General features: G+C 36.3%; 1 protein-coding gene and 1 long non-coding RNA gene across 2 annotated transcripts in view; both read right to left on the reverse strand.

The window, feature by feature from the left end:
• LOC115211563 overlaps positions 1 to 27,855 on the reverse strand; it is a 389,040-nt gene that overhangs the window by 297,959 nt on the left and 63,226 nt on the right. The window lies entirely within an intron of this gene.
• LOC118762689 lies at positions 6,424 to 27,800 on the reverse strand. Its single transcript, XR_004998450.1, has 3 exons — positions 27,787 to 27,800; positions 26,229 to 26,231; positions 6,424 to 6,522 (listed from the first exon to the last, which is right to left on the reverse strand). It is a non-coding gene; the product is annotated as an uncharacterized LOC118762689 (long non-coding RNA).

Raw genomic sequence — 27,855 nt, forward strand, 5'->3', positions numbered from 1 at the left:
AGATACATAACAACAACCATGCTAATTAGTAATATCTTAAAACAAACAAAACATGGCTTCAATAATAAATAAAACTCACTTGCCATTACAAACTTCAGCAAGTCTATCAACCCCTGTACTCCATCCTCCAATCTTTCACAGATGAAAAAATATTGATTATCCCACCAATTAATTGCACTACATTTCTAATTAACCTGTAGAGATGCCATATCCAAAACCTCCAAGATCCAAGTTTTCTCAAATGCTATGTGGAGAGGCAGAAGATTCTGTCCTGCTATCCTATTGTCGTGTCATCTTGAACATGAAACATCAGTTTCACATCCTCATCATCAATGTTTTAACATCTGTTTTATGCACATATCTAAGGGTAAAAGGATAAAGACCCCACTTCAGTCATGAATGACCATGGGTTGCACCAAGAAAGTTACCCTCCAAGACACAAGTCTGAGCAAGGTTGTTTATGGAAGACCAGCAGTTGCCCATGCATACCAGTCTCCCCTCTCCATCCCACAGATGTTATCTAAAGGAATGGCAAAGGCTGATATAGCAGTGACGTTGCAATTCATTTCTATAGCTGAGTAAACTGAAGCAACGTGAAATAAATTGCCTTGCTCAAGAACACAACACACAGCTCAGTCTGAGAATCAAACTCTCTACCTCATGATTTTGAGCTCAACACTCTAAAAACTGAGCTATGTGCCTTCACATACCTATAGAGATACATAAATAGGTATACAAACATGGTCACACCCACAGATATCTATATATACTCAAATATATACCCATACAAATATGTATATATAAAAACCTTGCATATACACACAGGCATACAATTACATTTTATCTATAGTTTCATGGACATTGTCCAAAAGTTTGTAAACATGTTATGCAGACACTTTTATACTGATTATCCACATAAACTTAAATATTCTAAGAATAGCATATAACAACCCAATGATCTCCACTTCATAGAAAATATAAATACCACATTCCAAAAATGACAATTAAACAGGCTGGAAATATTCTCAACCAGAATAAAATTAAAAACTACAATACTTTTATACAAACAATAAGATATAATATATTTCATGGACATCACCTGTTCTTCCTGGTGTTTTCCACTCTATCAACCACAAACTTCAAAACGCAACTAACTATTCAAAGCAATGCATGTTGTATTACACGGTTAAGAAGTCAGCTTTCAGGCATCATGATTTTGGCATCAATCTCATAGTGTGAGACCTTAAACAAGTATCTTATACTATAACCTTGAACTAATCAATGCCTCATGAATGAATTTTGTACATGGAAACACTTCAGAAGTTAGCCATTTATGTGCATGTGTACACATATATACATACATATGTACAGAGTGTTAGGTGTGGTGTACAGAAATTGAATATTGAGAAAAAAAGTCGTCAAAATTTTGGAAAAAATTTTTTTTATCTTCATTATTATTATTAGCGCTTTCGTTCGTTACTTGAACTTGCCAAATTCAATTTTGTAAATGTCCAAACAGCTTGTTCATTTATATAAAACCTGTTTTTTGGGGGTTTTGTTTAGAAGAAGAGAACACTGTTTTTGTTTTTTTTGTTTTTTTTTTTGGGGGGGGGGGTGAGGCTCCATGACAATATAAACAGACAGATAGACAGATACCTATCTATCTGTCTGACTATCTATCAGCCTATCTACCTACCTATATTTCTATCTATCTATCTCTATTGTCATGGAATCATACCCCAAAAAATAAAAAAAAATGTTCTCTTCTAAACAAAACCCCCAAAAATATCTGTTTTATATAAATGTACAAGCTCTTTGTACATTCACAAAATTTTATTCGACAAGTTCAAGAAACGAAAGAAAGTGCTAATAATAATGAAGAAATAAAAAGATTTTTTTCCAAAATTCTGACAACTTTTTCTTCAATATATATACATATAAGAATTTTTTGCGTAATGAGATAGAAAACCAAGGCTGTGTAGATATTAGAACATTTATAAATGTTCTAATATTTACACAGCCTTGGTTTTTTATCTCATTACGCAAAAAATTCTTATATACACACGCTGACATATGACCAACATTGAAACCCTTATTCACAAAATTACCAAACCTGGAACTTAACTATGGTCTGTCTATAGCACTTATTCAGCATTACCTGACACATTTGGGTCTCAATGACACCATTACTTCTTATAACCTACATACATATACAGATACATATACACATACCTATACATATATATATATATTATCATCATTGTCGTTTAACGTCCACTTTTCATGCTGGCATGGGTTGGACGGTTTGACTGGGGGTTGGCAAGCCAGAAGGCTGTACCAGGCTCCAATCCGATCTGGCAAAGTTTCTACAGCTGGATGCCCTTCCTAATGCCAAACACTCCAAGAGTGTAGTGGGCGCTTTTTATGTGCCGCTGGCACGAGAGCCAGTCAGGCTGTACTGGCATCAACCAAGCTTGAATGAAGCTTTTTATGTACCACTGGCACAGGAGCCAGTCAGACAGTACTGGCAACGACCATGTCCAAATGGTGCTTTTTATGTGCCACCATTCGAACGTGGTCATTACCATTACCGCCTGACTGACCCTCATGCAGGTGGCACATAAAAAGCACCCACGTGGTCGCCTGGCCTTCGCCATAGTCTCTACTGTACTCAAATGTATTCATAAGGCATCTATCACAATGCCCATGTATCAGGTCATAGTTAAAGACTGCTAGTCACTACTGTTCATGAGAAAAAAGTTCTAAATTCCAACCAGACTTGTCATTGCTCTGTTTTCTGTTCTCTGGAGTGAGCATTTCTGGCTGTGTTACCTTGAAGTTGTCCTGTTAACCTGTTCTCTTAAGCAGGCTTTTCTATCAGCCTTAGACACCAACCTCCATCGTTTCTACTCTGGTGTCTCATGCTTCGTCAAGCAAGATTATCTATTGGTTTGAGACTCCAATCTCCATTTCTGCTCTAATTCCTCAAGCAGGCTTGCCTGACTGTTTTCAAACTGAACTTTTACTTATCATTTTATTGTGTCTGAAGGGTGTTTCGTTGTCTCTGAGATTGGAGCTTGTCTTGCCTTTCTTCTTGTTTCCCTTGCCCTTTGGCTTATGGAGCTTCAGGCTTCAGATGATTGAAAAGTATTGAACTGAGAGACAAACTGCATGCATCTATGCCCTCATCTATTGCCTATTTTCTACCCCCACATATTCCCACCATTTCATTCCTACAGTAGTAAAAGTGAAAGTTGCACCATTTATTTGTGGAGTATTAAGTTCAATCAATAACAAAACAAAAAAAAGTCAGACCATGTCAACTGGTCAGACATCAAGAATGACAAGTGAGGGCTCCAAAACTTTTGCACTCCTTGAAACAACTTTTCTTCAAGAGGTAATTTCTATCCAAAGCCTTTAGTTAAGGTCTGGCAGCTAACACAACAAAAAGCAAATGTCAACAAAAACCAATAACAATAATAAACAACAACAACAGCAGTAGCAGGAGCAGTAGTAGTAGTAGTAGTAGTAGTAGTGGAGGAGGCTTGTGGTGGTAGTAGTTGTCATGGAAATGGTTTCAATAATAGCCATTCTTCAACCAACTCTGATCAGTCCCATCCTTACTCTCTCCCCCACCTCCCTCTGTCTCTTCCCTTATTTTCTTCCCCTCCCTCTCACAAACAAGTACACACATAAGCACTGTCATCAGAGAAGAGATATTGATAAATTTGAAAGATTTATGAATGAACATGTGATACCAGCTATATATATATATATATATATATATATATATATATATATATATATGCATATATATCAGATACAAAACTATTTTAGCTACAAAAATACATTTACTGTCACCTCTACCACCCACCCCTTAACTATTTCCAAAAACCTAAAATGGAATGGAACCAATGCTTGTTATTTTTATGTTGTATCAAAGTCTGCATTGTATCAATGTATTTCGTTCAATATTTCGGAGTTGTTTTTGGTTGTGATAGTGATTGGTTGAGGGAAGGAGGAGGTAGATAGTTTTTTTTTTGTTTTGTTTTTTTTTTTGTTTCTTTCCTCTCATAGATTAATTTCAAAGCCAGCCACTGCAGCTTTATCCATTACCAAACATCTTAACTTAATGCATACAAACAAGAGGTGGGTAGCCTAATAGCAAAAGATAGCTAAAACATTAGCTTGAGTAAATATTAAAGGATACAAAGAGATTTCATCTAAAACACTTCTTGCCCAACAAGGCAATAAAATCTAGTTCAATGAACATGAATGAGTTTGGCAAAGTACTTTTTTTTTTACATATGCTTGTTATCTATATAGATGTGTACTTGTATTTGGTTTTATGTGTGTGTATGTTGGTAGATAAATAGATATGCATAATGCAAGTGTATATGAGAGTGTATGCATTGGTTTATTGCAATGTGTGTGTATGTGTGTGCGTGCGTGCATATACATACATAATTTGTGTTGTGAGTGGGACAGACAGACAGACAGATAGATAGATGAGCAGATAGAGAGACATCTAGATTGATTGACTGACAGAGACAGACAGATAGAGACAAATAGAAACAGACAAACAAAAAGATAGACAGAGACAGACAAACAGATAGATAGATAGACAGACAAATTTACAAGATAAAAAGATTTTGTTTTCAGTTTGTGCTAGTGTACTTTAAAATTTTGTTGCCTCCGTGACTAAAAATGAAAGAATTCACTCAAAGAGAGAAAGATAAAGATGAAACAACAGTTGTTGCCCTACCTACCCAACAACAAATGAGTTGAAAGATGGCTAAAAATGGCAAACATGGATTGCCTAAATAAATAGACCTGCTCCAAACATTCACCTGTGAGTGAACAAAATAAATGTAGAGTTTTCTTTTTTTTTTTAAAAATACTTTATTGAGGTTTCATTACCTTTCTCATTTTTCTGTAAAAACAGAAATACCTCAGTATCTCCATCCCTATTTCCCTCTCAGAGCTTAGCAGAAATTAAAGGAGAGACTTGACACAATGCAACATGATTCGTCCAATGTAAGCTTCTGTGTGGTTACTCACTCTATCAGAAACAACAGCTGAAGCAACACCCTAAAATCTCAAAAAAAGAAAGGCACATAACTTAATGTAGTCCAGGATGCACTACACAGGAAGAGGAGGAAGGATAGGAACACCTGGAACAGTCTTGATCATAGGTATGTCAACTGTGGAGAAGTCAACAATTACTACTGGAATGATAGCAATTATTTTGTTGTCTGAAAAAGTTGTTTGAATATGTCCAGAAGAAAAATTGTACCTCCTTTACACAACTGTTCAAGAATCAAGATTTGCTATGACAGACTCTACTGTCAACTTTGACACAAAAGCGTCCAGTAGTTGGATCAACTGAACAGCTAACTCATTGAATTAACATGTAAAGTGGCTAAGTACTCCACATACAGGAGTATCTTTACTATAATTCTTAAGAAGAATCATGTGACAGAAAATGACTAGGCTAGATCATAGAATTACAACTACAGCTTAGGAGCTTCTACCGTTTCCATCAACCTACTTTCTCCTCATGAGATTTTGGTCAATCCATCATGCTTAACAAGTCACATAGTGGCATCAAACCTAGAATTTCAGGATTGTGAAGCTAACTTCACAACCATTCTGTCAAGCTTATGTTCAAGGCATGTTTTGCTGAAATATTAGTCAGCCTATCTTTAGTTATATACTAAAATATATTAATTACTCCATTGTGTTAACCCTTTAGTATTTAAATCAGCCATATCAGACACAAATATTCTACCTGTTTTACGTACAAACTGGCAAGATCCAGTCTCTCCATCAATACCCTACAATGTCATTCTAAAAATAAAGAAACACATCATCAAAATCTCAGATACAAAATAATGCCTGATGAATTCAAAATAATATGATTAAACAAGCATTACATTTGACAGAATCATCTTAATGCTAATGAGTTAAACATAGTGCAGAGATGCTAACCCATCATTTTGCCTCATGTCTCTCAATTTTCCTTTGCCACAAATACCACCTACCAACACTATATAGTACTCTTCTAACTAGGAATGTTTCAGGGTAGATCCAAGAAGACGTGGGACAAAGTGGTGAGAAACAATTTTCAGATGCTGGGCCTCAATGAAGGGATACTAAAGGACTGGGCATTGTGGCAACTTATCGTACTTGAGAAAACATGTCAAGCTAGGTAAAACCATGGCCATCCATAGATACAAGCATATCCTTTATAGCCATGCCCACCTCTCTCTCTCTCTCCCAACTAGAGGTCTTTGTTTTACAGGTGTTGATGCCACATAAAATGCATTCATGGTGTCATGTAAAGTGCCCACATGCCAGTGCCACATAAAATGCTCTCATATTGATGCCACATAAAAGCACTCATGCCAGTAGCATATAAAAATCACCCAGCACACTCTGTAAAGTGGTTAGTGTTAGGAAGGGCATTCAGCCACAGAAACCATGCCAAAACAGACCATTGAAGCCTGGACAGCTCTCTGACTATCAAACCATTCAACCCATGCCAGCATGCAAAACGGATATTAAACGACGATGATAAACTGCACTGCTATGATTGTCTATCATGCACATATCACAGCAATTGGCTTTAATATTCATCCATTCTCTCTGCTCACTTGTGTTCTGTTGTTCCAAGCAAGTTAATAATTATGCACATTCAACAGACCATGCTTACTTTATTCCTCTCCAGCCAGCATAGCTCTTCCACATTCAATGCCATGAAGCATCACACTTCTTACACATGCTTCACACATTTTGTCTTCCGCTTTACACTGGGCAAGAGAAATCCATTGTAGCTAATAGAGCCAATACTTCCATTATGCTTTGAAAATTTCTAACAGGCAATGCAGACCACACAAAGCATTTTTTGGCAATCTCAACAGCATTAGATACTCTTTCTGCAACATTAATTTTCATCTTTATTTTTTTCTCCCTTGTCTATTACTATAATGCTTTACTTATCATTCTTTACCAATCATTGCAATTATATTTTGCTTATTCTGGTTTCCCTTCTTTTCCTCATCACTTTCCCTACACATCTCTTTGGCTTATTGATTAAATTATTTATTCATCTACTTACAAAGACAGCTAAATAGCTGAATTCTATAACTTCTCAAAAGAGATAATGATATACATAGCATATGCATACCTAAAACTCTCTCTCTCTCTCTCTCTCTCTCTCACACACACACACACACACACACACACACACACATACACACATACAAGTACATAAAAATAACACATGTATGCTGATACATGCATGGACACACAAACACAACACTCAGGATGTGGGACTTAAGAAAAATGCTGTATTTCAGATATATCCAGCTCATGTGAACATCAAAACAAAATATAAAAATGGTGGTGGTGGTGGTGGTGATAATAATGATGATGGAGTAGTGGTTATTGGTAGGATCATCAGAGCATCAGACAGAATACCTCATAGTATTTATTATGGTTCCTTATGTTTTGAGTTCAAATCCCTCAATTTTACCCTTCATCGTTCCAAGCTTTGTGAAATAAAATACTTGCCAAGTACTCTAATCGATCCACGCACTTGTACTATATTTCATTGACCTTGGCAGTAAGGAAGGCAAAGTTGACCTTGGCAGGGTTCGAACTCAGAATATAAAAAGCCAGAATAAATATCACAAGGAATTTTGTTTGATACTCTCATGATTCTACTAATCATCATCATCATTTTTATGCTCATTTCCATCTTCCCATGAGTTAAATCCATTTTTTTCCTCTCCCTAAGTCTATAAGGTGTGTGTGTGTGTGTGTGTGTACATATGTGTGTGTGCGTGTACATATGTGTGTGTGCATGTACATATGTGTGTGTGCATGTACATGTGTGTGCATGTGCGCACATGTGTGTGTACATATGTGTGTGTGTATCTGAATGCTTACATTCTGTCATGTTCTCAGATTGAAATCACTTAATTAAAAGCAGTGATGGCATGTTCCCTGTGAGCAAATGGCTCTGTAGCTCTGCGCTTTCAAAAACAAGTAGAATTAAAATTCCTTGCTTAAAAAAGAATAAAAATCAGCAGAGGGTTAACAACAGGAATAGCAAAGAACATCTAACTGTAAAATAATGACTCAATAGTAGGTCTTTGTTCAACCCATGCTAGCACAGAAAAACAGATATTAAACAAAATGAACAACAAAATACATGTGGGGGGGGGGGTAATACATATGCACACATGAACACAAATACATACATACGTATGTGTGAGTGAGTGTACAGGGTGTTTCAACTACATTTGGTAAATAGTTTTATGCCTCCCTTTTTCAGGAACAGCTTCATGTATTGGTGAATATCAATGGCATTGGAGAACAAAGATTAAAACTGTAATTGAGAAAATGTTAGCTGACATGGAGGACTGGAAGCCATTAGAATATTGGAAAAGAGTTACCTGTATCATGATGGTTTGCACCAAGCATCAAAATGCTAACATCATGACTGCTGCCCAATGCTCTGTGGACAATGTAAAGGTTGTAAGACATGATACAGACAGCTGCAACAGAGATTATGAAGCCATAGCCAGCAGGAAGGGATACAGCAGGCATTCTGATAGTGTCTGCATTCCAGAATTCATCCTCACATCTTTGAATAGAGCCTTAGCCCTAATTCAGATGGCTATGTGAAGCTGCTGGAGACTATGCCAATCCCTGGCTAGAGAGGATTGCTGTTGAGAGGCCATATGTGTGACAACAGAAAAGAGCCGACAGTGGTTGTTGGAGAATTTCCATAACTTCATCAGCCCTAACTTCTGGCCTCCTAATGCCCCCATTTCTAATCCCATGGATTACTATGTGTGAGGCATGATTGAGAAAGACACCAACTGCTCTACTTGCAACACCAAGGCTGAGCTAGAGGCCAAGATCAAGGAAGTGTTAAAAGGTCTTCCCAGGGACACAATGACGAATGCATGCACCAGATTCCAGAGCCATCTTGAGGCTGTGGTGGCATTAGAAGGCAGCAACTTTGAGTAAGCTATTATCTTCCAGTCATAACCATCATCATCATTTAACGTCTGTTCTCCAAGCTGGCACAAGTTGGACAGTTTGATAGGAACTGGCTGGCTGGAGAGCTGCCAGACTCCATTTGTTTGTTTGGTTTGGTTTTTATGGCTGGATGCTCTTCTTAATTCCATTTTACAGAGTGAACTGGGTGTTTTTTTTTTATGTGTCATTGGCATGGGTGCTTTTAGATGGCACCACCATAAGTATCTATTATATGGCACTAGCAGAAGTGCTTTACACAGCACTGGTACCAGCACTTGGGCCATTGTGTTTTCTTTCTCTTTTATACATACTGTCAAATTTAACTCTAATACCTTGTATATGCGAACACATCTATGCTTCAGAAAAGTATTGTAAAGTGGTATATTGAGTCAAAAGGCATCTTAGTCGTTTCACAAATATAGATCAATAAAATAAGTAGCAGAGTGAAGTAAGTACTAGGGTCGATATGATCAACTAAAAATGTGAAACACAGCTTGGTAACAGTCCAATGACTGAAATAAGTAGAAGAGTTTATGGTGCTATATGGTGATTTAGTTTAAATTGCTAGAAACTAGTTCAAGTCTGCTCCATCTTTCTCTCACTTATTTTATCTTATTTCAAGGACAAGCAATGACTGGTTCCCAACTTAATATATCCTAGAAACAGTTATAGTAGCATATGAAATTACACTTGCAATAGAGACTTCACTATAAGGCTATATCAATTCATACATATGAGACAGGTCTTTTGCTATCTGTTTCATGCTAAACTGTTTAAATGCAACATTAAATCAATGGTATACGGGCTGCTGGTGTATCTTTACAATTCCAATACATTATAGATAATTTCTTATCCTCTTTTTCTCCAGACATTATAATTCAAGTTGCTGAGCTTACACTATATTCTCCTTGATGATATCCTCTTGATATTTAGCCTCTCTTTGATAGGTTTCATTATTCTCTTATAATGTCCCTGTTCCTTCCTTTAAGCAATATCTCCTTAATATAATACTCTTGTCTGTTATTATGATATGTCACACAGAAACCACATTATGAATAACTATTATCTTTTGTAACCGAAACAAACATTTCAGTTCATTCTTACTAGTTTCAGTACAGAATCTTATTGACAAAATTCAAATTTTTTCTTCTTTCTTTATTAGGCTCAATAAAGTGATATAAAGCAGCACCCATGACATTTTTCAGAGCCTTCAAGACTGGTGGGAGGAAATTATCATCAAGCCAGAGACTTGACCCTTATGTTCACAATACAGTGAACTCCACAAAAAGAACAAAAAGCACCCAAGGGACAAATAGTAGTGTTCTTCTTTGACTAATCCATAACAAGATTATGAATGAAACGAAGGATAGGCAAAAAAATTAAAACAAAAAATAAGAAACAAGAAAGAGCACTCAGAGAGCACAAACCTCTGCCAAGGCAACACTACCATCCTCTCAACGATTAACCAGTGATGAGTTTTAAAATGAGAATATCTGAAATAAATTCAAATGCTCTCACAAACAAGAACACTAAAAATGAACCTGGCCGCTCACAAAAATTAAGTAAAAAAACAGGGAAAATAATCCAGAATCCATGTCTGGTACCAGATCAATCCCAAAATCTAATCAGTTCATGCCAGTCACAAGGCCAACCATCCCTGAAACTTTAATCTGAATTCATCCAGTGGTTCTTGAGATATTTTGTCCACAGACAAACAAACAAACAAACATGACTGAAAACAAGGTGGAAGTAGTAAAAAAACAGAAACTACGGAATTTGTGCTATTTCAGAGAGATTTAACAACCAAATTAAAAGATTCCTACAGAAAAATAAAGCCAGATTCCTTGATTCAATTTATATTACTACAATTACTACAATATTGACAGCAGTGCCACTGCATCATCAAAGCTAACTGGCAAGAACCAGCCAAAGAATATACCACAGCACTCACAACAAACACACAAAAATATATGTATTGTTGATTGAAAAGGACTTGAAAATCCTCTTGATGTTTGTCTTGCTAACTGGTAAGCAGACATTCAGAATGATTAGTTAAAATACTCGGCTCACTTGCTTAAGGATGTTCTAAGCCAAACATCATTATCACCATGTCTCAAAAAGCACAGTTTTACATTTTAACTTCACACTTTCTTTTTGTTTTGTTCTTCTTTTTTTTTGGGGGGGGGGGTCATTGGAAAAGAGTTTGTAGTTGAACCAGGAACATACAGAACTGAAACAGACGTCACAAGGCATCTTGTCCAGTTCTCTAAAAAATTCTATCAATACCTTGGAGAGGTATTTTATTTATTGGCCTTAAAAGGATGAAAAGCAACGTTGGTTGACTGAGGCAGGATTTGAACTCAGAATCCACAGAGCTGGAACAAATACAGCAAGGCATCAATTCAACATCATGCACAGGTGCAGGAATGGCTGTGCAATTTAGGAGTTCAGTTCCCAACCATGTAGTTTTGTGTTCAGTCCCATTGTGCAGCACCTTCTATAAGTGTTTTCTGCTATAGCCCAAGGCTGACAAAATCCTTAAGTGAATCTGTTAAACAGAAATGAAAACAAGCTAGCTCTGTTTGTGTGTGTGTGTGTGTATTCTTTTACACTTTTACTTCTTGTTTCAGTCATTTGACTGCAGCCATGCTGGAGCACTGCTTATAAATATGTGTGCGTGTGTGTGTGCGTGTGTGCATTTATATATAATGGGAGAGTGGAGGATTACACCTGCACTTGTTATTCAAGAGTCACTGAAGTGGTGGTGCTGTTAGCACTTCTGTCAGTAACTTGTCAGTTCATTTTGTAACTTCAAAACTCTAAGAAGAGACGCCTTATTTGAAAAGCAGGCAGAGGTGAACATCAGGAAGGGCATCAAGCTGAAAATCAATGCCACATTCATTTTACCCATGCTAGCATGGAAAAACAGACATAGAAACAAACTAACATACATATATGTATGTACATACACATATTTGTTTGTTTTTGTTTTTTTTTTTTTTGTTTTTCCAGTTTCAGCTCTTGAGCTGTGGCCATGCTGGGGCACCGCCATTGTGGTGAAAGAGTACAGCAGGGATCACCACCCCCTGCCAGAGCCTCGTAGAGCTTTTAGGTGTTTTCGCTCAATAAACACACACAACGCCCAGTCTGAGAATCGAAACCGCGATCCTGCGACCGCAAGTCCGCTGCCCTAACCACTAGGCCATTGCGCCTCTACATAGATCCTATACATAGATCCTATACATGATTTCTTTCAAAAACAAACTTTTAGCTTCTCCTTAGCACAGGAAGTAAAATCATCCAATAAGAATAATGCTGATTAAAGAAGGTTTGTGAAGTGCAAGATTATTGTACATATTGTACTAAGCTGAAATTTACAAAGCCATGCTATTGTATTCTTGAACAAAACACTTAATAATATTCATTCTATCCAATCCCCCCCAAAAAGTTCCGCATCTAATTCTGGAGATGAGTGGTTAGCATTAGGTAGGTCAGGAAACCAGCTGTGAAAGACTTGCAAGGCATTTTATCTGGTGCTCTACCAAGTCTACCATCTGCTGCCCTACTATATTGTCTTTTGTTTTTCTTTTTCATTTCTACTATAAGCACAGGCCCAAAATTCTGGGAAACTGGGGAGGGCTTAACTATTAGGATAAGCATCAGTTGAGCACTGGACTCAACTGGTACTTATTTTATTGAACCCAAAAGGATGAAATGCAAAGTTGACCTCGGCAGAATTTGAACTCAGTTGGAAGAAATGCTGCTAAGTATTTTGTCCAGTGTGCTGATGATTTTGCCAGTTCACTACTTTCTGATACCCTAATATAATATTAATAGTCAAATTCCACCGAAGTCCACTGTGCCTTTCATCCTTTTGGAGTCAATAAAATCAGTACCAGTTGGGTACAGAGGGTGATGTAATCAACTCACACCCTCTGCCAAAACTGCTGGCCTTGTGCCAAAATTTGAAATTACTACAATATTAATTGTAGTCATTTCTAATTTAGGCACAAGGCCAGCAATGTTTGAGAAGACGGTGTTATTACTTTGCTTTATTGGCTTCAAAAGGATAACAGGCAAAGTTGACTTCAAAGGGATTTGAATCCAGAATACAAAGACCAGTAACTAAATACTGCTAAGCATTTTTTTCACATGTTATAAGGATTCTTCTAATCCACCACCCCAAAAATTGCTTCTAAAAGCCCTGGGGCCTGATATTTAGTATGGAGAGGTTAGCCAAATCAAGCCTAGTACTTGTTATTAGGTTGCGGAAAAATTTTGTGTGCCATGTTAAAATAATGTTTTTTTTAATATTTTTTTGTGGTGTGTGTGTGTTCATTCAATTCATGTCATGTCCAATGGTGACTCACTGTGTTTGTCAAAAATGCGCTTTGTTTCAACAAGACAGTGCAAAGCCACATACCACTGGAAAGACCAGCAACAAGATTGATAGGCTACCACATCCAGCCTATAGTCCAGACATTGCTCCATCTGACTACGGTCTCTTCCGATCAATGCAGCACTTCGATGAAGCTGAAGGAGCCTGTCAAGAACTTTTCGATTCAAAACTGAAGGATTGGTACTTTGACCAAATCAGAAAGCTTGCAGATCGTTGGGAGAAGGTTGTGAAAAATGTTGGTCTTTATTTTGAAGAATAGTTGTTATTTTTGAATAAATTCTTGCATAAAAAATCATTATTTTAATATGGCACATGAACTTATTCTTCAACCTAGTAATTTATCAATCCCATAAAAATGAAGCTGAAGTTGACCTCAGCAGGACTTAAACTCAAATGTAAAGAGTTAAAGGCATTTTCTCAAAAGCACTATCAATTTTACCAATCCATCACTCTAAGACAGTGGTTCTCAACCAATTTTTGTCCTGTGAACCTATTGGATTCCTATTTTACTCAGGGAGAAAAATCCTCATAGCCATTCAATATCTAAAAACTCCCATTATATTTTTATAATTAAATATTATTAGGAATTGTATTAAAAAATTGTTTAAATATTTTGTATAATGTAGAAGTTTAATGAAATTATTACACACAAATTTTAACAACAAAATCTTATATGGACCCCCAAGGGCCATATGGACTCTGGTTGAGAACTACTGCTCTAAGATAATAATTGATATATAGAACAAGGCCCCCAAATTTGTTGGGAGAGGAGGCAGTTGATTAAATTGATTTCCTGGACTTGTATTTATTTATTGAAGGTAAAGTTGACTGCAGCAAGATTTGAGCTTGGAATGTAAAAAGGAAGAACAAATACTGCAAGGCACTTTTTCTGATGTTCTAATTCTGCCCCATAGCCAAAAGACCCCAAAATGAAGGAAACTGTCCAGAGATGAAACAGAAATAGAAAATACAAAAAGACATGCAGTGGGGATTTACAGTATGTTAAGAGGGTGAGATCAGCCAAATAATAACGACATATTAGTAATTAGATAATAAATAGCAATAGCAATGTAGGCTGACACAATAGAGACAAGAAAGACACCCTAAAATAGGAGAAAGACAACTAGATGGGTGAACAGCCATGCACATCCACAGATTACCCTAATATTAATAATAATAACACATTTTAATTTAGAAATGTAAATATTCTATTTCAGAATGAAAAGAACTGGAATGAATGCATTTTGTTCGATGCTCTGACAATTCTGCCAATACACTGCCTCAAATAATGACTTCCAATTTAGGTACAAGGCTAGCAGTTTTAGAGGGAAAGGGGTTAGCCAATAATAATCAACTACCGTACTTGGCTGGTAGTCTTATTTTGGTTAGTCTAAGGCTATAGTAAAAGGCACTTGTCTAATCTGCCACACCGTGGGAATGAACCCAGAACCATGTGGTTGGGAATCAAACAACTTAATAGATGATGATGATGATGAATACTTGGCTGGTAGCTTATTTTATTGAAAAAGAAAATATACACGAAGGCAGGCATGGATATGTGGTTAAGAAGTGTGCTTCCCAACCACATGATTCTGGGTTCAATCTCACTGTGTGACAAATTGGGGCAAGTGTCTTCTACGATGGCCTCAAGCCAACCAAAACAGCATGTAGATTTGTTAGTTATATGGAAACTCAAAAAAGCCCATCATGTGTGTGTGTGTATAGAAACACGTGAGGGTTGGTGATGGGGAGAGCATCCAGCCACAGAAAATCTGCCTCAGTAAGAAATTTTGTTGGGTCATGCAAATACAGAAAAGTGGATGTCTAAAATGATGAAGTGGATGTTGAAGGGAAGTTTCAAAATGTCAAAGAACAGAACACCAAGCTACAAGACAACTTTATAATTCCTGCAACATTCAGGAGAATAGTGAGAGGGGGACAGAAAGGAAAGGAGGAGAAAGAGGAGAGAAGAAAGAAAGGAGAAGATAGAAACAACAAAAAGAAAAAAATTGGAAAGAAGGAAAAATTAAGAAAAAGTGAAAAAGAAAGAGAAAGAATATAGATGACAGATAGCATTTTCTAGCACGATGAAGATGTATCATATATTTGGCATAGAAAATATGGACCCAACATGAAATAATAAAATGGTTTCACTCGCTACACACACACACACAAGCAATAAGAGTGTAATTTACAAAAATATTCTGGAAAATTCAGCTGAATCTGTGATGATTGAGCCAAAATTCAATTTAGTAATACTCCAAACTTCAAAACCATATTAACAAGCGGTAATATTAATGCTTTTGAAGATGACACTCGAGTGTTCTAACACTTAACAGCTATCTCATTAAAGTTATGTATTGAAGTCCCATGTATTTTCCAATTTTTTATTGCATGTTTTTTATACTTTTTTTTCATGCTGTTGATTCTGATGTTTTTCTTTTCTTTTTTTTTTGTAGTTCATTTAAAACAATATTGACAAATCTCATAGCAAGCAACATAAAATAGTGACATCCTTCTTCCAATCAGCTGAGTCCACAATGTGGTTCAGATTTTGTTTGAAGCTATTTCACTTCACAAACAACACCTCTAATTTACTAGCACCAGGAAAAATAAAAAATAAAAAATAATAATAATAATAATAATAATAATCCTTTCTGCTATAGGCACAAGGCCTAAAATTGGGGGAGGGGCAGAGTCACTTACATCAACCTCAGTACTCAGCTGATACTTTTTTCATTGACTCCGAAATTATGAAAAGTAAAGTCAATCTTGGCAGAATTTGAACTCAGAACATAGTGACAGATGACATGTCGCTAAGCATTTTGCCCAGTGTGCTAATGATGCTGCCAGCTCACAACCTTAAAAATAATGTCAATAACAATGATGATGATGATGATGATTGTGGTAGAAGGCCAGTAATTTGAGGGGAGGGGCAAATCAATTTCATCAACCCCCAATAGGATGAAAAGCAGAGTCAATCTTGGCAGAATTTGACAGACAGATGAAATGTGACAAAGTATTTTCTTCAGTGTGCTAATGATTCTGTCAGCTTTCAACCTCAATAATAATAATAATCCTTCATACTATAGGCACAAGACCGGGAATTTGGGGGGAGGGGGGTTAAGCGATTATATTGATTCCAGTGCTTAACTGGTACTTATTTTATTGACCCCAAAAGGATGAAAAGCAAAGTTAATCTCAGTGTGAGTCGAACTCAGAATGTAAAGATGGGTGAAATACTGCCAAGCATTTCGCCTGGCAATCTAATGATTCTACCAGCTTGCCACCTTAATAATAATAATAATAATCCTTTCTACTAAGGGCACAAAGCCTGAAATTTGTGGGGAAGTACTAGTAAACCCCAGCAGTTGATGGACACTTATTTCTTCGATCTCAAAAAGATGAAAGGCAAAATCGACCTTGACAGAATCTGAAGTCAGAATATGATGACATATGAAATACTGCAAAGCATTTTGTCCAGCGTGCTAAAGATTCTGCCAGCTCACTATCATAATAATAATAATAATCCTTTCTATTAAAGGCACAAGGCCTGAAATTTGGTGGGAGGGATTAAGCCAATTACATTGACCTGAAAGGATGAAAGGCAATGTTGACCTCAGTGGAATTTGAACTCAGAATGTATTGGCAAACAAAATGCTACTAGGTATTTCACCAGGCATACTAATGATCGCTGCCTGAATAATAATAATAATAATAATAATGATAATAATAATTTCTTTTATAACAATAACAACACTTGGCAGTGGCAGCTGTCCATCATAGGTCAATGCTGATTGTTCATGTTTAGTAATTATCTCTGCCATTCAGTAATCATCATGTGGGCTACAAGGCCTGCAGAAGTGATGACAAGCTGCAGGCCAAGCTACTTGACTCAACAGAGGAGTGACATCTCACATCTACTTTTCCATAATCTCTCTTTCTCATCAATGGGTGGAATTACAAGCTTCAGCTATCAGTGCCATTCACTGAGTCACAGGGCTTTCTCCTTCAAGGTGTCTGGAGGGATGCCAAAGTTCTTCATATGTCTCTTCAGCACATCTCTGTATCACAACCTTTGGTCACCATGGCTGTGCCTGCCCTGACACAGATTAGCATAGAAAACTGCCTTTGGGAGCCTACAGCTATTGCAAACATATCAAAATCAATGTCAAAACTTCCTATTTGAATAACACCACCTTCACAGTATAGTCATTATCTGTTCCATCTCAACCACAAGCAAAGTAGAACATGCTATTGTTGTTGTTGGTAGTGGTGGTGTAGTTATTGATTTTTCAAGTCAACATTGAGTGAGTAGAACTTTGATAAGAAATGCTCAAACTCTTTCTTTAAATTATAATATAGAGCAATTGAAAATTCCTTTTAGAATCTATATGAAATGACAACCAAATGAGGTTAGTTGAAGTTTCTAATGTATGCCTTCTCTCCCTGACCACAGCCTTTCCCCACCACCCCACCTCATACACTAACCCATCTCTGATCCAAGTCAGGGATTTCCTATCATTCATGCTGTCAGCCACCCCCACCAGATGCCTTGACAATTGAACAGCATTACTATTATATTGTGCCACTGTTATGACAATGAATATTCTCACATCATCTACATACACTTTATTATATCATCAACAACATCGTTTAACATCTTATTTCCATGCACACATGGGTCAGACAGCATGACATGACAAGCCAGAGGGCTCTTCCGGGTTCTATGTCTGCCTTAGCATGGGTTCTACAGCTGGATGTCCTTTCTAACATCAACCACTTAACAGAGTGTAATGGGTGCTTTTTACATGACACCAATGCCAGTGAGGTTGTCAAATACCTGCAAGATAAGTACATATGTGTGTGCATGTGCTTGAATATGTCGTGTGTCAGTCTGTCTGCCTGTGTGTATACAAATACACACACACACACACACACACACACACATATACACAAGACAATGATCATTACATATTTTTCTTTATTGTAGTAAATCTAACATACAGCTGTTTCCAGTAAGCATTACAGGTTCATTATTGATAAGTTTATTCAATCAGCCCATTGATCAGTTGAGAAAAATTGAACGACCTCGTTATATGGGTTGCTTGAGTAAACCTATCAATAACAAATTTATAATGACTACAGGAAACAGCTGTAAGCCAAATTTACAACAATTAATATAAATACATAATGACCATTATTAATACCATGCAATGTATATCACTCTGTGTAAAAACCAGTACAACTGGAGCACAACCACAGATTTACAATATAGAATGGTGATGAACTATAATCTCAGACTCTACCACAAGAACACACAGAGTTATTCACCAATCTAAACAATATTGCTAACTTGGTGTACTAATAGAGGGCTTATAAAGTATTTTGCCCTGATTGATAAAACATTTTAACAAGTACCCACAATACAAGGAAGGAGGCAGGTTGCTCTTGCAGGGTATATAATAACTGTCCAATAGGAGGCTGATGCGAGGCTGAGAGGGTCATCTACGAAGCTATGGTGATACCTAGACCCGATATCAACAATAACAGTAATGTACCATCAAACATCAATATTATTAGCAATTTAACCAGTTCTCACACCAATGCAATTGCCACACCCAGAGATAATAACCAGTCTGAGACCAGCATCACAGAACATCGCTGAAGACCCCGGTACCACCGCCACGAATAATGAACAAACCATAGATACAGATAGTGACCAGGTCCACAATGTATATTACTACCAGTACAAAAGCCACACCTAGAAATAATGACCAGGACTAGTCACTTGGAGGAGGTATCCGCCGTTCCCAGTTCCACCACCTCAGAAGATGGACAAATATTTATCTTCAACACCAATGGGATGACCAGCCCTCCACCATATATTACCAGTGATGTGAATAGGACCACATCCCATGTGTGTAAATATATTGGTTCCATGAGTATTTCATTCAAGGGACATTTTCTTAACCACCAGTCATCCTTCAGTCTCAGAAAGACAGCTTGTCATGTCCCTAGCCTGCCATGTATGGTACCTCAAAGATCAAGGGACCCCATATGACATCAGGTGGAAATTAATTGATGATTCGGGCCCATATATTAATGGAAGTGGCCATTGCAAGATTTGCATCGTGGAGAGAGCCAAAATTCTTAAGAACTATAAGAAACCTGTTGCATCAAATAGACGTAAAGAAGTGTTTTCTAAATGTATCCACTTCAAGTGCTACTTACTGGAAAATTGGATCTCCCCATTAGCTAGTTAGGCCTCTTCAGATCTATAAGGGTTTCTGCCCCCTCTGATTCAGGAGAGATAACCCATCTTCATTAATGTTTTTGTTAAGACTAATTCCTTAAGTTCTGAGTGTTTCTTCGTGTCTGCAATGTAGATATTTTAGATTTTGTATTTACATAGAGTCTGACGAGGTGTCCACAATGCTTTGCTTTGTGGATGTGAAACCTTGGGTAACTCTATGTCCAAGATATAAAATTTTTGTTGGAATAATTACTGCTGTATTCATTAGAGTGTGCTTCTTTCTGATATGTTTTTTTTTATTAACTATTATAATAAGATATATATATATATATATATATATATATATATATATATATATATATATGGGGTGGTTACCTCCCCTATTAATATATGTCTAGAGTTGCACTCTTCTTACAGCATTAAGAGTATTTTAACTCTTATTTCTAGCAATGCAGGTGTTTCAGCACCCTTAGTCAGATTTAGTGATGATTGAAATTTTCCTTTAAGGTATCATATTGCACCTGGTTGTTTATATTAATTTTTAGTATATATATATTGATACTGCATGCAAATCATAAGCAAAAATGTCACCATACAAACAGTGATTTGTTTGTAATCTTCTGGGGGGAAAAATTGTTTGGACAAGGGGAATATGTTAACTTGCTTGGAAACAGGTGAGAGTTGGTAACAGAAGGAGCAACCAGCCATAGAAAGTCTGTCTCACTGAATTTCGTCTGACCCATGCAGGCATGGTAAAGTAGACGTGCACATGTGAGTCTGTGTGTTAAGATATTGACAACAAAATAGTAAAGAAAGTATTAAAAATGTATAAAAACAAAATTTTAACAAAATATAAAGTAAAAATGTTATATATATCATTTTAATGGTAAAGGAATTACTGCATCACTACATATCTCATTCCCTTAAAAGACAGCAGAGATTGATTTGAGAGAGAATTAACTGCTATTTCTAAAGGCTTAATTGACCATGTACATATAGGCCACCTCACTGGCTTGCTGCAGAGTATGTTGTATCAATAGGCAAGAAGGAAAAAAAATTAATAAAGAGTAGTACTAAAAGACTAAACAATTATTTCAAAGAATTTAATTTCACCCAACTGTACTTTAAGTTAGTATCCTGTTGGGATTGATTTTTTGTCTTCTACGCTTCCTGAGTTGAAAAAAAAAATAAGTACCATAAATAAAGTAATGTCAATTCAATCATCTATACATTTTTCTCTTACAATTTGTGGCATTACGCCAGTGTGAAAAGTGTTCATAAATATTTGAATTTATGGACAAATGTCCATAAAATGAGGTGCTTGTCTGCTTCACAGACACTCTGATATTAGTCATTCTATAATTGCCAGTATTAGCCTCAAACCATTTCACATTTCAAAGATATGGTAGGCAAACCACAACACCTTTATTTTGTTTAACTACACTCTTACCAATAATGATAATGGTTTTTATTTTTATTATTATTATTATTATTATTATTATTATTAAGGTAGCGAGCTGGCAGAATTGTTAGCACGCCGGGCGAAATACTTAGTGGTATTTTCTCTGTCTTCACATTCTGAGTTCTAATTCCATCAAGGTCAATTTATATTTCATCCTTTCAGGATCAATAAAATAAGTACTAGTTAAGTACTAGGATTGATGTAATCAACTTACCCCCTCCTCTGGAACTGCTGGCCTTCTGCCAAAATTTGAAATCATTATTATTATTATTATTATTATTAAAATTATTGGGTAGAGAACTGAAAGAAACATTAACATGTTGGACAAAAAATGCTTAGCAGCATTTCTTCTGACTCATTACATTCTGCATTCAAATTCCGCCAAGGTCAACTTTGCCTGTCATCCTTTCAGGGTCAATAAAATAAGTACCAGCTGCAAACTAGGGTTGGTGTAATCAATTTACTCCCTCAGCCCTTGAATTTAATGGCCTTGAGTCAAAATTTGAAACTATTATTATTATCATTGTTCTTTATATCTCAGGTTTTGTTGCAACTCCTGGAGTCTTGTATGTATAGCAGACTTGCTACCTGCAGCCTATGGTGCCATGCGATCTGTTCTTTTCAACTAATACATTCCTGGTTATTCTGGCTGCGCCAAGGAAACAAACCTTTTGTAACAGCTCTACTGGGCACTCTATTATTATTCCAATACCTTTTTATATACATTTATTTTATAGATATCATTGAGGCATTAAAATGGAAAGCAATGTGCTTTATTTTATATCTAGTTCAGAATCTGACTGTTTTACGTTTGAAATCTGCATGAATTTGCTGGTGCCATTGATAGGATAAGAAACAATAATATACAGGGATTGATATAAGGAAAATAGCCTGCCCAACCATAGGCAGAGTCAAAAGAAATCAGTTAAACTAGTTAGTTAATGTACTGAATTACATGCTCTAAAGCAAGGAGCTGTAGCCTGAGAAGTGATACAATCAGGGTTGCTAAGAGAAAGATTTATACTCAGGGTGAAACTGATTTACAAGCCTCCAAACCACAAATTATTAAAATCGAAACAATATGCAACATTTTTAATTATCTATTTATTTATTTAGAAAGATCATACAGTAACTACTCGTGTCTTCATTTTTCAGAAGTGTTTTGTGTGCCTCCTATGTGCAAAGTGTTCTATACTAATGATAGTAATAATCTTTTCAACTATAGGTACAAGGCATTAAATTTTGGGGGGAGGAGTTAAGTCAATCACATTGACCCCAGTAATCTTGAAACCCCCTTCAGTCATGAACGACCATGGGATTGCACCTACAAATTTACACTCCAAGGCACAAGTCCAGGCAAGGTTGTTTATGGAAGGCCAGTAGTCGCCCATGCATACCAGCCTCCCCGCTTCACGCCACTGATGTTATCCAAGGGAAAGGCAAAGGCCGATACAGCTTGGCACCAGTGACGTCGCAACTCATTTCTACAGCTGAGTGAACTGAAGCAACGTGAAATAAAGTGTCTTGCTCAAGAACACAACACGCAGCCCAGTCCGGGATTCGAGCTCACAACCTCACGATAATAAGCTCGACGCTCTAACCACTGAGCCATGTGCCTTCACAGTAATCAACTGTGCCCCAGTAAACTGGTACTTAATTTATCGACCCTGAAAGAATGGAAGCCAAAGTCAACCTCAGTGGAATTTGACCTCAGAACATAAAGATGGACAAAATGCCATTAAGCATTTTGCCCTGCATGCTAACAATTTTGCCAGCTTGCCACTTCATAATAATAATAATAATAATAATAATAATAATAATAATCATAATAATAATAATAACAACAATAATAATAATAATAATCATAATAATAATAATAACAACAATAATAATAATAATAATAACAATAATAATAATAACAATAATAATAATAACAATAATAATGTTCAGTACAACGCATGCAGATTTACATGTTGGTTGCTTGACCTTGTGGCTGACAATGTGTACATCTCTGATCACAAGCAGGAGAAGCAGGGGCAGCATCAAAATCAGGTGTCAAGTGGAGTTTTTGTGGGTTTGAATAATTCACCTCTGGAAACAGTATATTTTGTTCATCATCCTTAAACAACCCTTATTCAGGGACCTTTTGAGCACTCTTTATTTTGATATGAGGTCACCATGTCATGCACATATGGCTGTGATGCATATACTTGGTGAACCCTTACAAAACAGGTAGTCATGATGGGTATATTGGACTTCATATAGTTGTACCCCAGTGTTATTTTGATGGCATGTACTACTCCCTCACTCATTAATAATAATAATACCAATTATTGTTAGGTCCCTGGGGACAATAGCAGAAGGCATCAAGAGGAAGGTAAAGGAAATTGGAATAGAGTGGCCAGTAGAACTATAACAAAAGGTTTGCCAACTTGGCATGGCCAGAATAATTAGGAAAGTATTAGATAGTTGAAAAGAACAGATAGCATGGTACCATAGGCTGCAGGCAGCAAGCCCGCTGCACATGCAAAACACCAGGAGTTCCAACAAAACCTGAGATAAAAAGAAATAATAATAATCTTTTCTACTATAGGCACAAGATCTGGAATTTGAGGGGAGTGGGGTAGTTAATCACACCGACCCCAGCACTTTACTGGTACTTAATTTATCAACCCTGAAATGATGAAAGGCAAAGTTGATCTTGGCAGAATTTGAACTCAGAATGTAAAGGTGAACGAAACACGGCAAAGCATTTTGTTCAGTGTGCAAATGATTCTCCAGTGCACCCCCTTAACAACAATAATCAGCATCATCATTTAATGTCCATCTGAGTTTCAGTTTGCAGTTAAATCAAGCTGAGCTCACCAAATGATCTTAGGACTTGTTTACTCTGAGATAGTTCTGTATCAGTTCAAGTTTACTGAATGAATATTCTGCTGAGACTTGAAAGCTACAGGCATTTAGAAAATAATGTAGAGCAAGGCACAAATATGAGGAAACTTTACAGTTCAAATTGTACATCCCAAAAGTTACCACAGTGTATCACACAATCACACATTTCATGTTGATTAATTTATTTGCAAGCTTTTTGCTGTTAATATCATTCATGTAAATTTCTGCAACTGACACATATGCTATGGGCAAAAGGTTTTCTAATATAGACGGGTATTTGCAAAGGAATAAAAAGTATCAGAAATTTTCTTGGCAACTTCAAATTTTCTCATTAGACAACCAATGACAGAATCAACAACAACATAAGAAGCAGATGTCCAAAATAATGATTCTATATGTGTCTGAATATTTTACCAAGCTTTCATCACTTGAGTGGTTCTCATCAAAAAAATTTCTTTAATTTTCTCTCATTTGCTTGTAGTTTAATTTCAGTTTACAAATTGTAAGAGAGATGTTTTGATCCTGTCAACAGAGTGTCAAACTGATCTCAGTTTTCTGCAGATTTTCTATAAGCATTTCAACATTGTCCACTTCAATATCAACGGTGGAATCAGTTGCCTCTAATAATATGTTGCAGATGTTAATAGGAGTAAGAATGTTTAACTAGATAGATGTCATGAGTATGTATCTGATAGAGGACATGTAGTTAACGTCTTTCATTACTGCCCTTCTTGTCTATAGTATTACATCAAGTTTCAGAACATTTTGCAAGGCTAACTGGATGCCATTGACATTTTATGCAAATGATTTCATTTTATTGATTCTAGTTATTCCCGAGTAGTTGACATATGAGGCAATGAATGACAACCTATGTAAAGGTAGCAGAAGAATCTGCCATTTTTGTGGAATATAGAAATATATATTACAGACACTTTCAATAGTTCTGAAAATTGTAAATTAGATAAATCTACATATCATGTCAATGTTAGGAAATATTTCTTTTCAAAGAGAGTTATTAGTTAGTAATAAAATGAATAAATATAGACACATCTACCATCAAAAGACAAGCATATTTGGTGGTTTAATTTATCTTTGCTTATCAAAAGTACCAGAAAAAGCACACACAACATCCACCTGGTAAGGGGAACCCAACTTTCGTGTTTCCATATCTTTGTTTTAGAGTATGATACTAATTAAAGACTACTAACTGATTCATAAATTATGCAACCAAGTTTATGTCAATACCAATGGGGGACCAACTAATTTATATCACAGAATACTAACTTAATCATCCACCAAAATTTGATAGAAGTTGGGGTAGAGTTTAACTTGATAAATGTTTGGCTTATTAAGTTACTTCATAAGTTCAGCATAATATACCCTGCTATCAGCTTTCAAAATTGTTTTAAGTATTGTGGGCTCCCAGGTTATTCAAAGGCCCCAGGATGCTGCCCCACCATGTAATCAGTATAATTCTCAGTATAATGCAATAATGATAATTAATACGTTTATATATTAAAATATATATTTTATTGGCTAAACTGGCAAAATGACCATTCCTAAATACAACAACAAGATAATTTAATAATTATCAATAATGATCAATATAATTCTTAGCATATAAAGCAATAGTGATAATTCTCCTCACCCTATTGTAGATTATCATTATTTTTAACACAGGCACAAGGCATAAAATTTAGGGAGCATGTATAGTTGACTTGACCAACCACACTCCCTAGCACTTATTTTGGTGAACCCAAGAAGGTCCAAAGGTAAAAGTAACTCTGGAGGGATTTTTTAACTTGGGACATAATTAAATACTATAAGGCATTTCAGACAATCCAGTGATAATTGCTAACATGAGCAAGAAGCTATAAACTTTGAGAAAGGAGAATAAACAATTAACTCAACCTCAGACCTTCACTGATATAGAATAATAATGAATTTTAACATTAGCACAATACTACAAAATTTGAGGAAAGGAGCATAGTCAACTTAACACCAAAAAAAACAAAAAATAACACATACCTCAGCAGGATTAGGATTTAGAATATATAGAAAATACTGAATATCACAATTCACTTATTCAGAACTCTATCATTTCTGTCATTGGAAGAATCATTAGAGCTTCTGACAAAATACAGAAGTGATATTTCTTTGAAAACCTGCTGAAGCCAACTTCACTGTTTATCTGTTCTAGAGTTAAACATTCTGAGGTCCAGTCATGTCATGGCATTAATGCAATCAACTGTTTCCCCTTACCCAAATTTCTGGCCATGTGCATATACTACAAATTATTATTACTTTTACCATTATTATTATTATTAAAGTGGTGAGCGGCAGAATCATTAGCACACCAGGCAGAATGCTTGGCAGCATTTCGTCTGTCTTTATGTTTTGAGTTCAAATTCCACTGAGGTTGACTTTGTCTTTCATCATTTTGGGGTTGATAAAATTATCAATTATGATAAAAAGTACCAGATGAGTACTGGGGTCAATGTAATGGACTTACTCTCCCCAACCCAACCCAAAATTTCATGTCTTGTGCCTATAGCAGAAAGGATGATTATTATTATCATTACTATCATTATTATTATTATCGTTATTATTATTATTATTATTATTATTAAGGTGGTGAGCTAGCAGAATTGTTAGCATGCTGGTCAAGATGCTTAATGGTATTTCATCCATCTTTATGTTCTGAGTTCAAATTCTGCCAAAATCAACTTCACCTTTCATCCTTTAGAAGTTGATACAATAAGTACCAGTTGAATCCTGAGGTCAATGTAATTGACTTCCCTCCACCCCAAAAATCGCTGGCCTTGTGCCAAAATCTGAAATCATTATTATCATTTTAAGAAGTTTGTTTCTTAACCACATAGTTTCAGGTTCAGTCCTAGAGCATGGCACCTTGGGATAGTGTCTTCTACTACAGCCCTGAGCCAATCAAAGTCTGATGAGTAGATCTGGTAGGGGTGGGCTGAAGGAAAGCCATTGTTTATATGCATGTGTGTGTGTGTGTGTATTTCTTTGTCTTGACATCATGCAACAGTTGTGTTACTGTCATTCAAGTGGTGTCATTCATTTGCAATCAACTGTACAATCATGTCCGACCATGAGATGAGGGTTGGTGACAGAAAGGGCATCTGGGTGTATGAAATCTGCCATCATGAATTCTGACACAAGCAAGCATGGAAAAGCAGACATAAAAATGATAGTGGTGGTGGTGGTGGTGATGATTTTGCTATTATCATTGTTATCTTTGCAGCCGTCATCCATTATCATTGCTGAATCAGATGCCATATTAATTTTCTGATTATGAAAGCTAAGACACAAGGCCATTCCATGGCTGATCAGCCTTCATTTACACACATGCACACCTGCATGTACACACACACACATAAATGCATACAAGTCAGGGATTTTCTTATAAAAATATGTGCATTTTAATGATGTCTTTTTAATCACTTGTCTACAAATTGCATTTGACAACATGAAATGTTTGGCTAAATTTTTTGTTTGGTGTTGTATGGTTTAATCCAGACAATGACCAGAAGAATTCATCATTTTCAATTGAAGACATGCAGCTCTTTCTGTTTTTCTTTTTTGTTTTTTTTTGTCTTTTATTATGCATATAGGTAGACATCATCATCCTTTAATATCCATTTTCCATGCTGGCATGGGTTGGACAGTTTGACCAGAGTTAGCAAGCAAGTGAGCTACACCAGGCTCTTGTCTGATTTGGTTTGGTTTCTACAGCCGGATGCTGTTCCTAATGTCAATTACTTTACA

The sequence above is a fragment of the Octopus sinensis genome, linkage group LG1 (assembly GCF_006345805.1).
Source record: "Octopus sinensis linkage group LG1, ASM634580v1, whole genome shotgun sequence".
In the NCBI taxonomy this organism is placed as follows: domain Eukaryota; kingdom Metazoa; phylum Mollusca; class Cephalopoda; order Octopoda; family Octopodidae; genus Octopus; species Octopus sinensis.